Genomic DNA, 12,171 nt, shown 5'->3' with positions numbered 1-12,171 from the left:
CCACTGCATTCCCTTCATCAAGCTGCTCTGTTAGTTCATCAAAAAATGCAGCTAGATTAGTCAAGCATGAACTCCTATTTATAAATCCATGCTCACTCTCCTTAATTAACTCGAACCTCTCAAAGTGACTGTTGATTTTTTACCCTGATTACTCTTTCTAAAACCTTACCCACCGCTGCTGTTAATCTAACTAGCCTGTAGTTACCCGGACTGTCCTTACACCCTTTCTTGAATAAGGGTGTCGCCTTTGCCACTGTTTAATCCTCTGGCACCTCCCCCGTATCCAGGGAAGATTGGAAGATTATAGCAAGCCCTTCCGTTATCTGCATCCGCATTTCCTTTCGCAACCTGGGATGTGAGCCATCCGGACCAGGTGATTTATCTTCCCTAAGCACAGCCAGCCTTTTTAGTACCTCCCTCTCCGAATTTGTACTCTCTCCATTGCCTCTACTTTCTTCACTTCAACTGATATTTTGTCAAATTCCACTTCCTTAGTGATCACTGATGCAAAGTACTCATTAAGTAGATTAACATTGCCCTGCACCTCTAAGCTTATATTATCCTTTTTGTCCCTAATAGGCCCGACTCAACCTCTTACTACCCACTTATCATTTACATGCTGCTCGAAGATTTTTGGGTTTCCTTTCATGTTGACTGCCAGTCCATTCTCACAGAAATAGAGAATAAGCAAATATAGAAGATGTAAGTATTTCCCATCCTTGATGAGGTGGAATATTTTATGTTGTGGGTGGTAATGTCTTGGCCCACGAGTGTGGTGGAAGCAGAGACAATCAATGATTTGAAAAGGAAATTGGATGGATACTTGAAGGAAAGAAACTTGCAGGAGGAAAGGGATCGAGCTGGTGAGTGGAACTGACTAGATTGCTCCGGGGAGAGCCAGCATGGACATGATCGGCCAAATGACCACCTTCGATGTTGTAAATGACTCTGTGTTGTTTCTCAAATTCAATCCACTGGCGCTTGGGAAATAATCTCAAAGTAAATTGTGCAACTGGAAAATCAGAACCAAGGCAAGGGACGCAAAAGGAAGCGAAATTGCTGAAACCCGGGATTGAACCAGGGACCTTTAGATCTTCAGTCTAACGCTCTCCCAACTGAGCTATTTCAGCCCTACATTAACAACGGCTTGGTGTCCTTGTTTTGGAAGAAAATACATACATTCAAGTTTTCCAAAAAATTAAAGAACACAACATGTGAGTAATATTCCCCATTGCTTTCTCAGTACTGATGGATTGTGAAGCGGGAGACAGCCAGAAGTGCCAATGAGCCGCACAGACCCTGAGCTGAGAATGAAATGAGATCAAATTCAATCTTTCATAGCGAGATGCTGCAGAGAGGTAAGAGTCCTGAATCAAAGCGAGATTTGCTCATTTCAAACACTCCCTGTACTCTCTGCTCATGAAGCCTTACAAAAGGGAAAAACAGAATGGCACTCAAACTCACAACCCTGCCATTAAAAGTCTCATATTCGACTGACAGAACTGTCACTTCTACTCGGTCTCTTATTGGATGGATGCAACTCCAACGCAGGGGTGGCATTCAAATCCTCCCATGGGTCCACATGTCAGACTGAGTTCCATGTTGTAGACTCAAGCAAAGGAAATCTGCTCACTTCCAAAACTATCAGCGAATTGAAGCTGATTACAATCAACATCATCAGAGGTCAGAACTACCTGGTGAAAGAAGACACTCTGAAGAAGGATCCACAATTATTCAAAGGCATCGACAAAGTGAAAAACAAGAAAATCGATGAGTCAATGCAAGCCAAACAACAGAAACACTGAAGAATTCCATTCCATTCCAGTCCAGAACCCAGTCCTGTTGTTTTTGGAGTCAGGTCACAATTACAGCAACAACTTTATATTCCCACTTGGCTATCTGTACATTTAGTTAATTGCAATTTTGTGGACAAGCTCTTTGAATCCAGTTGTCTGGTCCTCAAGCCAGCTCCGTATGGAAGTCAATTCCACCTTCTGCAAGGTTGAAACCATAGATAACCTTAATCTAAAAATGCCGGCAGACCAGGGCTCGTCCGGCACTTGAACCCAGGATCTCTCACATGTTAATTAACCATACTCCCAAAGCGAGAATCATACCCCTAGACCAAAGAGCCATTGACAGGTCAGGCTTTATTAGCTGCTGTGGAATTTCACTGGAACCCCCCAGCCATTCATCCATTTTTTTTCAGATCAAAGCAATATCCTGCAAATGCTGAAATAAAAACAGAAAGTGCTGGAAATGTTCAGCAGCTCTGGCAGCATCTGTGCTGTGAGAAACACAGTTAACGTTTCAGGGCACTCACCTTTTGTTTCAGCCATCCTTTCAGACTGCTTCTGTCCATCCAATCTCACTTTCTATTCTATCCACATTCTAACCATTCACTTCGTTGCTACATTTTTCATGAATTCCTCATTTCTTTTATTAATGACAATTTTGTATTTCTGGCCTTTGCTTCAGACACCACCACAAGTGGAATCATGTCTCCATCTACCCAATCAAACCACTTCGCTGTATCCTCACATTGCAATGTTTCTTTAACCCTGACAGACTGTGGAGATTCTGCTGCTTGATTGCAGTTCTTGCTTCCCGCCACTAGATGTCACCTCACTCCAATACAGTGAAGTTTACAAATCTGAGAGAGACACAACAGGAAATAATTGTTCACATTATAGTGAATGTGTGGGATTTAGAAATACTAGGAGTGGAGACGAGTTATTATTGCACTCTGCTATTACATCTTTTATAATGGACTCCAGCATTTTCCCCACGACTGATGTCAGGCTAACCGGTATATAATTCGCTGTTTTCTTTCTGCCTCTTTTTTTAAATAGTGGAGTTACATTAACTACCGTCCAATCCATTGGAACTGTTCCAGAGTCGATAGAATTTTGAAAAAAGACCAGAAATGCATCTGCTATTTCAAGGGCCACTTCCTTAAGTACTCTGGGATGTAGATTATCAGGCCCTGGGGATTTATCGGCCTTCAATCCCATCAATTTCCCAAACATTCCCTCCTCATACAGATTTCATACAGTTCCTCCTTCTCATTAGACCCAATGTTCCCCAACATTTCTGGGAGGTAATTTGTATCGTCCTTTGTGAAGACAGAACCAAAGTATGTATTTAATTGGTCTGCCATTTCTTTGTTCCCCATTATAAATTCCCCCGTTTCTGACTGGAAGGGACCCACATTTGTCTTCACTAAACTTTTTCTGTACACATATCTATAGAAGCTTTTACAGTCAGTTTTTATGTTCTCTGCGAGCTTACTCTCATACTCTATTTCCCCCTTCTTAATCAATCCTTTTGTCCTCCTCTGCTAAATTCCAAACTGCTCACAATCTTCAGGTTTGCTGCTTGTTCTGACCATTTTATATTTCTCCTCCTTTGATCTAATACTTTCCTTAATTTCTTTTGTCAGCCACAGTTGAGCCACCCTCCCTGTTTTACTTTTGCACAGACAGGAATGAACAATTGTTGTAATTCATCCATGCGCTCTTTAAATGCTAGCCATTGCCTATCCACTGTCAACCCTTTAAGTAACGTTCCCCAATCTATCATCGCCAACTCCCGCCTCATACCTTCATAGTTTCCTTTGTTTAGATTCAGGACCCGAGTCTCGGAATCAACTCTCTCACTCTCCATCTTAATGAAGAATTTTATCATATTATGGGCGCACTTCCCCAAGGGACCCCACACAACAAGATTGTTAACTAATCCTTTCTCATTACACAATACCCAGTCCAGGATGGCCTGTTCTCTAGAGGTGTTATACACCTCTATCAATTCTCCACTCAATCTCCTTTGATATAGGCAGAATAATCCTAGCTTTTCCAACCTAACCTTGTAACTAAAATCTCCCATCCCTGGATCCATTCTGGTAAATCGCCTCTGCATCCTCTCAAGGACTCTCACATTCTTTCTAATGTCTGCTGAGCAGAACTGGAAGCAACACTCCAATTGGGGCCTAACCAGAGTTTTATAATGGTTCAGCATAACAACCCTGCTTTTGTACTCAATGCCTCTATTTATAAAGCCCAAGATCCCATATGCTTTGCTAACCACTCTCGCAATATGTCTTGCCACCTTCAAAGATCGGTGCACATGAACCCCAAGTCCCTCTATTCCAGCACACTCTTTAGAACTGTGCCATTAAGTATATATTGCCTCTCCCTATTCCTTATGCCAAAATACATCACCTCACACTTGTCACTATTAAATTCCATCTGCCACCTGTCTGCCCATTCTGCTAGCCTATCACTGTCCTGTTGCAGGCAGTTCATATCATCCTCACTGTTTGCCACTCCTCCAAGTTTGGTGTCATCGGCATATTTTGAGATTCTACTCTGTATTCCAAGATCCAAGTCACTTACCTTCAGCAAAAAAAGCAGTGGTTCTCGCACTGACCCTTGGGGAACACCACTGTCGACTATCCTCCGGTCTGACCAAGAACCATTTAATATGACTCGCTGTTTTCAGTCTTTAAAACAATTTACTATCCAAATGGACACTGACCCTCCTAATCCATGAACCCCAATTTTGTTAACCACCCTTTTATGTGGTACTTCATAAAATGCTTTCGTAATATCCATATAAACAACATCCACTGCATTCCCTTCATCGGTATTCTCAGATAGTTTATCAACAAATGCAGTTAGATTCGTCAAGCATGAACTAACATTGATAAATCCATGCCCACTCTCCTGAATTAACTCAAACATCTCCAAATGACTTGATTTTTTCCCCTGAGCTGTTGATCTCATGCTGATAGCAAGCTCACCATGGAGCATGTATTTGGCAATGTGACCGTCATCCATTTGGCCCAGTCAACAGAGTCACCGCTGACTCATGAGGGCAAACATGCTGCGGATCCCTGCACGCTGGTGTACTTCCGCATTCGGCACTCTGTCCTGCCAGGAGATGCCCAGTATCCATCTGAGGCAGTGGAGGTGGAAACTGTTCAGCCGCTTTTTTTGGCTTGTATAAGTTGTTGCTGCTTCTCTACTATAAAGGAGGGTGCTGAGAACACAAGCCTGGGACACGTGGAGCTTTGTATTTTCGGTCAGTTTGCTGTCGGTTCACACTTGTCTTCTCAACTTTGACATGACAGCTGCAGCATTGGCAATCCTGGTGCTGATTTCAGCATCAAGGGCCAGATTGCTGGTGATTGTTGATTGAAGGTATGTGAAGCTGTTGACAACCTCCAAAGTGAGGTTGTCGATGTTGATGGAAAGTGGAGTCTCTACGTCCTGGCCCGTAACTTTCATCTTCCTGATGCTGATTGTCAGTCCAAACTCTTTGCAGGCCAGGGAGAACCGATCTACAAGCTGCTGTGACTGAACTTCATTATGGGATGTCAGCACAGCATCATCAGCAAATAGCAACTCACAGACTAGGAATTTACCCACTTTGGTCTTGGCGCACAGTCTTGCCAAGTTGAACAGCTTGTCGTCAGCTCTGATGTGCAGGTGAACACCTATATCTGAGTAATTGAAAGTGTACAATAGCAGCATGGAGAAGTATATGTCAATTATAAAGGATGTGATAACTGGACAGTTCGAAAATGATGACATGATTGGGCAGAGTCAACATAGATTTATGAAAAGGAAAACAGGTTTGAAAAACCTGTTGAGATTTTTGAGGATGTTACCTATAGAACAGATAAAGGAGAACCAGTGGATGTGTGGTATTTGTATTTTCCTTTGGTAAGGTCCCACACAGGAGGTGAGTAAACAAAATTAGAGCACATAGGCTTGGGGATAATATACTGATATGGATTGAGAATTGGTTAACAGACCGAAAACAGAGAGCAGGAATTACGGGTCCTCCTCAGGATGGCAGGCTGTTACTATTGGGGTACTGCAAGGATCAGTGTTGCAGCCACAGCTGTTAACAACCTATATAAATGATTTGGATGTGGGGATTAAATGTAATATTTCCAAGTTTGCAGATGACACAAAGCTCGGTGAAGTGTGAGTTGTGAGGAGGATGCAGAGAGGCTTCCAGGGGACCTGGAGAGACTAAGTGAATGGGCAACAACATGGAATATAATGTGAATTAGTGTGAAGTTATTCACTTTGGTAGAATAAACAGAAAGACAGAGTATTTCTTAAATGGTAAGAGGTTGGGAAGTGTCGATGTCCAAAGGGACCTGGGTGTCCTTGTTCCTGAGACACTAAAAGCTCTTGTGCAGGTGCAGCAATCAATTAGGAAGGCAAATGGTATGTTGTACCCACACGAGGGGTCATGAGTACAGGAGTAAAGATGTCTTGCTGCAATTGTCTAGAGCCTTGGTGAATCCGCACTGGAGTATTGTGTACAGTTTAGTCTCCTCATCTGATGAAGGATACACTTGCCATAGAGGGGGTGAAACAGAGGGTCAACAGACTAATCTTTTTTTTGCATTTATTTCATTTCATCTCAGTTTGTTCAGTTTGCTTACCTACTGTTTTTTTCAGGTTTGTACTTCCTGCTGTTCAATATTCAGTCCATTAACACCTAATCTGTACTAATGCTTTGTCTTTCAACACACCATTAACATATTGTTTGCCTTTGCTGCATGACCTTTTGGTCAGCTATGTGGCCTTGTCCAATCTACACCTTCTCCTTTGTTATCTCTTGCCCCACCCCCACCCCACTTGCTTATCACCTGTGACTTTTCTAATATATGTCAGTTCCAAAGATGGGTCACTGACCTGAAACGTTAACTCTGCTTCTCTTTTCACAGATGCTGCCAGACCTGCTGAGTGGTTCCAGCATTTCTTGTTTTTATGTCACCAGACTAATCCCTGGGATGGTGGGATTGTCTGATGAGGAAACTGGGCCTGTATTCCTTAAAGTTTCGAAGAATGAGAGGTGATCTGATTGAAACTGACAACATTCTTACAGGGCGTGACAGTGTGGATGTAGACAGGATGTTTGCCCTGGTTGGTGAGTCTAAAACCAAAGGACATCGTCTCAGAATAAGGAGTAGGCCATTTAAAACTGAGATGGGTGGAATTTCTTCACTCAGACGGTGGTGAATCATTGGAATACTGTGCCCCAGAGGGCTGTGGCAGCTCAATCATTGAGCATGTTCAAGACAGAAATTGATAGAAATCTTGATACTCATGACATCAAGGGATATGGGGATAGCATGGGAAAGGGGCTTTGAGGTAGGTGATCAACCATGATCGAATTGAATGACAGAGCAGGCTCGACGGGCTGAATAGCTTACTCCTATGTTCCTCTGTTCCTAAGAGAGTTGGCGCCAGCACGCAGCCCTGCTTTACCCCACTGCTGATCTTGAAAGCGTCTGATGTTGCTCCATTGTAACTGATGGAACTGTGCATGTTCTCGTGGAAAGAAGAGATGATGCCCAAGAGGTCAGGAGGGCAGCCTGTGTTCCATTGCAGTTTGAAGAGGCCGTCTCTGCTGACAAGATCAAAGGCCTTAGTGATGTTGATAAAAATGTGTGAGGCTCTGTGGCGCAATGGATAGCGTGTTGGACTTCTAAATAATGATTAAGACGATATTCAAATGTTGTGTGTTCAAATCCCACCAGAGTCAGATTTTGGACCAGAAACAGAGGAGCACAACGGAACAACAAATGAAGAAATGCGCCAAAAGCACAGACTCGGAGACAGAGCGAGAGAGAGAGGAGCAGAGCAGGGGGAAAAAAAAATCGAGGAGTGACGTCACAATGGAGAATGAGAGCAGGGAAACAGAGAGCCGCTGGGGTGAGGATACAGGATTTGGTTCTTTCTTCGGTGCAGTGGAAGGAGCTGTTTGGTGAGGATCTGGGAAGCTGTGACATCCAGGTAGTTGATTGGTTTGGAAGAACCGACCTGCTTGATGCACATCTGGTAAGTGATTAAGATCCATTTTAGTCCTAACGTTTAAAATAGTAAACAAACTAGTGGTAAGTTTAATAAAATATGCAATAAAATGAATAATTGAATAAAATATTTAAGTAGTTAATTGAAACACGTTAAGGATGACAGGACAGGTGATGTGTCACAGCTGCAGCATGTGGGAGTTCCTGGATGCCAGTGTGATCCAGGGCAAACACGTCTGCAGTAAGTGTTTGCGGCTCAAAGAGGGAGAAAAAAGGAATGTAGTGGTAGTAGGGGACAGTATAGTAAGGTGGATTGACTCTGTTCTCTGCAGCAAAAGCAAGAGTCCAGACGGCTGTGTTGCCTGCCGGTGCCAGGATTCAGGACATCTGCTCAGGGCTGGAGCGAAACATACAATGGGAGGGGGAGGATCCAGTCGTCGTGGTCCATGTCGGTACCAAAGACATAGGCAGGACAAGGATAGAGGTTCTGCAAAGTCAGTATGAGGAACTAGGCACCAAATTAAGAAGCAGAACCTCAAAGTTAATCATCTCTGGATTATTACCTGAGCCATGTGCAAATTGGCATAGGACAAATAAGATTAGAGAAAGTAATGTGCGGCTGAAAGACTGGTGTGGTAGTAGTGGGTTCTGGTTCGTGGGGCATTGGCACCAGTACTGGGGAAAGAGGTGGCTGTACCGTTGGGACTGTCTACACCTGAACCATGCTGGTGCCGGTGTTCTAGCGAGCCACATAAGGAGGGAAGTAGAGACGGTTTTAAACTGAATAGTGGGGGCAAGGGATCACATTTGGGAAGATATGGTGAATCAAGGAGGAGAGACAAGGCAAGAGAGAAAGGTATAAATATGGGAAATGATAAACAGACTGTGACAGGAAGGGACAGAATGTACAAATCTAAGAGTAAATCGACAGATAAGGCTAGAGGTGACAAAAATAATAAAAGGACAAAACTAAATGCTCTGTATCTGAATGCATGGAGCATTTGAAACAAAACAGATGAACTGGGAGCACAAATAGAATAAATAAGTACGATCTGATAGTCATTACAGAGACATGGCTGCAGGGCGACATAGATTGGGATGTGAATATTGGAGGTGACATGGCATTTTGGAAGGACAGGAAGATAGGAAAAGGTGGCGGGGTAGCTCTGTTAATTAATGATGGTATTAGCGTAATAGAGAGGGATGACCTGAGTTCTGGAGTTCAGGATGCAGAAGCAGTTTGAGTACAAATGAGAAATCATAAAGGCAAGAAGTCACTTGTGGGAGTGGTGTACAGGCCACCTAACATTAACCACACTGTCGGATGGGATATCAAGGAAGAAATAATGGCAGCTTGTCAGAAAGGTACTGTGATAATTATGGGGGATTTTAATCTACATAAAAATTGGAAAATTCAGATGGGCAGAGGTAGCGTAGATGAGGAATACATAGAATGTTTTGGGGATAATTTCTTGGAACAATACATTCTGGAGCCAACCAGAGAGCAGGCTATACTGGACCTGGCATTGTGCAACGAGATAGGATTAATTAATGACCTCATAGTTAAGGTGCCCCTAGGTAGTAGCGATTATAATATGATTGAATTTTACATTCAGTTTGAGGGAGAGGAGAGTGGGTCCCAGACTAGTATTTTAAATTTAAATAAGGGCAATTATAAGGTCATGAAAGCAGAGCTAGCTAAAGTGAACTGGCAAATTAGGTTAAGGGATAAGTCAATAGAGATGCAGTGGCAGACATTTAAGGGGATATTTCAGAATACACAGAATAGATACATTTCAACGAGAAAGAAAAGTTCCAAAGGTGGGACTCACCATCCATGGTTCACGAAAACAGTTAAAGATACTATCAAACTTAAAGAAAAAGCCTATAATTGTGCAAAGATGGGAGGCAGGTCAGAAGATTGGACAGAATATAAAACAAACAGCAAAGAATGACTAACAGATTGATAAGGAAGGTAAAATTAGAGTATGAGAGAAAGCTCGCAAGAAATTTCAAGACAACTAGTAAGAGTTTCGATAGATATTTTAAAAAGAAAAGAGTTAACAAAGCGACTGTTGGTCCAACAGAAAGTGTGTCTGGGGAATTAATAATGGATAATTAAGAGATGACAGATGAATTGAACAGATACTTTGCATCGGTCTTCACTATTGAGGATACAAATACCATCCCAGTATTAGCCGTATATCAGGAAATTGAAGGGATGGAGGAACTCAAGAAAATTACAATCACCAGGGAAGTGGTACTAAACAAATTGTTGGAGCTGCGGGTTGACAAGTCGCCAGGTCCTGAATTGGCTAGTGAGATAGTTGATGCGCTGGTTTTAATATTCCAAAATTCCCTCGATTCGAGAAGGTTCCGTTAGATTGGAAAAGAGTGAATGTAACTCATTTATTCAAAAAGGGAGGGAGACAGAAAGCAGGAAACGACAGGCCAGTTAGCTTAACATTTGTCTGAGGGAAAATGTTTGGAGCTATTACAGAGGATGTTATAGCAGGGCATTTAGAAAAAATTAAGGTAATCAGGCAGAGTCAACATGGTTTTTTGAAAGGGAAATCATGTTTAACCAATTTATTGGAGTTCTTTGAGGGAGTTACATGTGCTGTGGATAAAGGGGAACCAGTGGATGTATTGTATTTCGATTTCCAGAAGGATAAGGTGCCATATCAAAGGTTATTGCAGAAAATAAAAGCTCATGGTGTCGGGGGTAACATATTGGCATGGATAGAAGATTGGCTAGCTGACAGGAAACAGAGAGTCAGCATAAATGGGTCACTTTCTGGTTGGCAAGAAGTAATGAGTGGTGTGCCACAGGGATCTGTGCTGGGGCCTCAACTTTTTACAATTTATATAAATGACTTAGATGAAGGGACCGAAGGTATTGTTGCTAAATTTGCTGATCACAAAGATAGGTAGGAAAGTAGGTTGTGAAGAGGACATAAGGGGGCTACAAAGGGATATAGATAGGTTAAGTGATTGGGCAAAGACCTGGCAAATGGAGTATAATGTGGGAAAGTCGGAAATTGTCCACTATGGCAGGAAGAATAAAAAAGCATATTATCTAAATGGTGAGAGATTGCAGAGCTCTGAGATGCAGAGGGATCTGGGTGTCCGAGGGCATGAATTGCAAAAGGTTAGTATGCAGGTCCAGCACGTAATTAGGAAAGCTATCGAATGTTATCATTTATCACCATGGGAATTGAATACAATAGTAGGGAGGTTATGCTTCAGCTATACAGGACATTGGTGAGACCTCTTCTGCAGTACTGAGTACTGTACTGGTCTCCTTATTTGCGGAAGGATGTAAATGCATTGGAGGTAGTACAGAGAAAGTTTACGAGACTAATATATGGAATGGGTGGGCTGTCTTACGAGGAAAGATTGGACAAGCTGGGCTTGTCTCCGTCAGAGTTTAGAAGAGAAAGAGGCGACATGATTTGTTATTTAATTTATTAATTAACAAATTAGCTATCCTCCAGTCTTCCGGTACCTCACCCGTGGCTAACGATGATACAAAAATCTCTGCCAGCGCCCCAGCAATCTCCTCCCTGGCTTCCCATAGCATCCTAGGATACATCTGATCAGGCCCTGGGGATTTATCCACCTTAATGCGCTTCAAAACCTCCAACACCTCCTCCTTTGTAATGTTGATATGCTGCAGGATATCGCTGTTCCCTCCCTTGAACTCACTAGCTTCCATGACCTTCTCCACGGTAAATACAGACGAGAAATATTCATTTAAGACCTCGCCCATTTCGCGTGGCTTCACACATAGATTGCCACACTCTCCCTAGACCTACACTCGCCCTAGCTACCCTTTTACTCTTAATACACTTATAGAATCTTTTAGGATTCTCCTTTATCTTATCTGCCAGGGAAATCTCATGGCCCCTTTTCGCCCTCCTAATTTCCTTCTTAAGTATACTCCTATATCCCCTATACTTCTCGAGGGACTCGCTCGATCCCAGCTGCCTATACCTGACGTATGCCTCCTTCTTTGTCCTGACCAGACCCTCAATATCCCTCGTCAACCAAGGTTCCCTAAACTTGCCAGCCTTGCCCTTCCATCGAACAGGAACATGCTGGCCCTGAACTCTTCCTATCTCACTTTTAAAGGCCTCCCAGTTGCCAGACGTCCCTTTACCTGTAAACAGCCTCTCCCATTCAACGTTTGAGAGTTCCTGTCTGATGCCATGGAAATTAGCCTTCCCCCAATTTAGGACTTCAACCTGAGGACCAGTCCTATTCTTTTTCATAACTATCTTGAAGCTAATAGAGTTATGGTCACTGGTCCCAAAGTGCTCCCCCACTGCCAT

At 42.9% G+C, this 12,171-nt stretch overlaps 2 non-coding genes across 2 annotated transcripts; one reads left to right on the top strand and one right to left on the bottom strand.

Annotated features, from left to right (window-relative positions):
- Positions 1-1,057: 1,057 nt before the first annotated feature.
- On the bottom strand, positions 1,058-1,130 carry trnaf-gaa (transfer RNA phenylalanine (anticodon GAA)). The gene has a single exon. It is a non-coding gene; the product is annotated as a tRNA-Phe (tRNA).
- Positions 1,131-7,478: 6,348 nt separating this feature from the next.
- Positions 7,479-7,569, top strand: trnar-ucu (transfer RNA arginine (anticodon UCU)). The gene is given in 2 exon segments: positions 7,479-7,515; positions 7,534-7,569. It is a non-coding gene; the product is annotated as a tRNA-Arg (tRNA).
- The last annotated feature ends 4,602 nt before the right edge of the window (positions 7,570-12,171 follow it).

This window comes from Heterodontus francisci, unplaced genomic scaffold (genome assembly GCF_036365525.1).
Source record: "Heterodontus francisci isolate sHetFra1 unplaced genomic scaffold, sHetFra1.hap1 HAP1_SCAFFOLD_43, whole genome shotgun sequence".
Taxonomy (NCBI): domain Eukaryota; kingdom Metazoa; phylum Chordata; class Chondrichthyes; order Heterodontiformes; family Heterodontidae; genus Heterodontus; species Heterodontus francisci.
The sequence above is the reverse complement of the archived record's forward strand: the minus strand, read 5'-3'. Positions and strand labels throughout refer to the sequence as shown.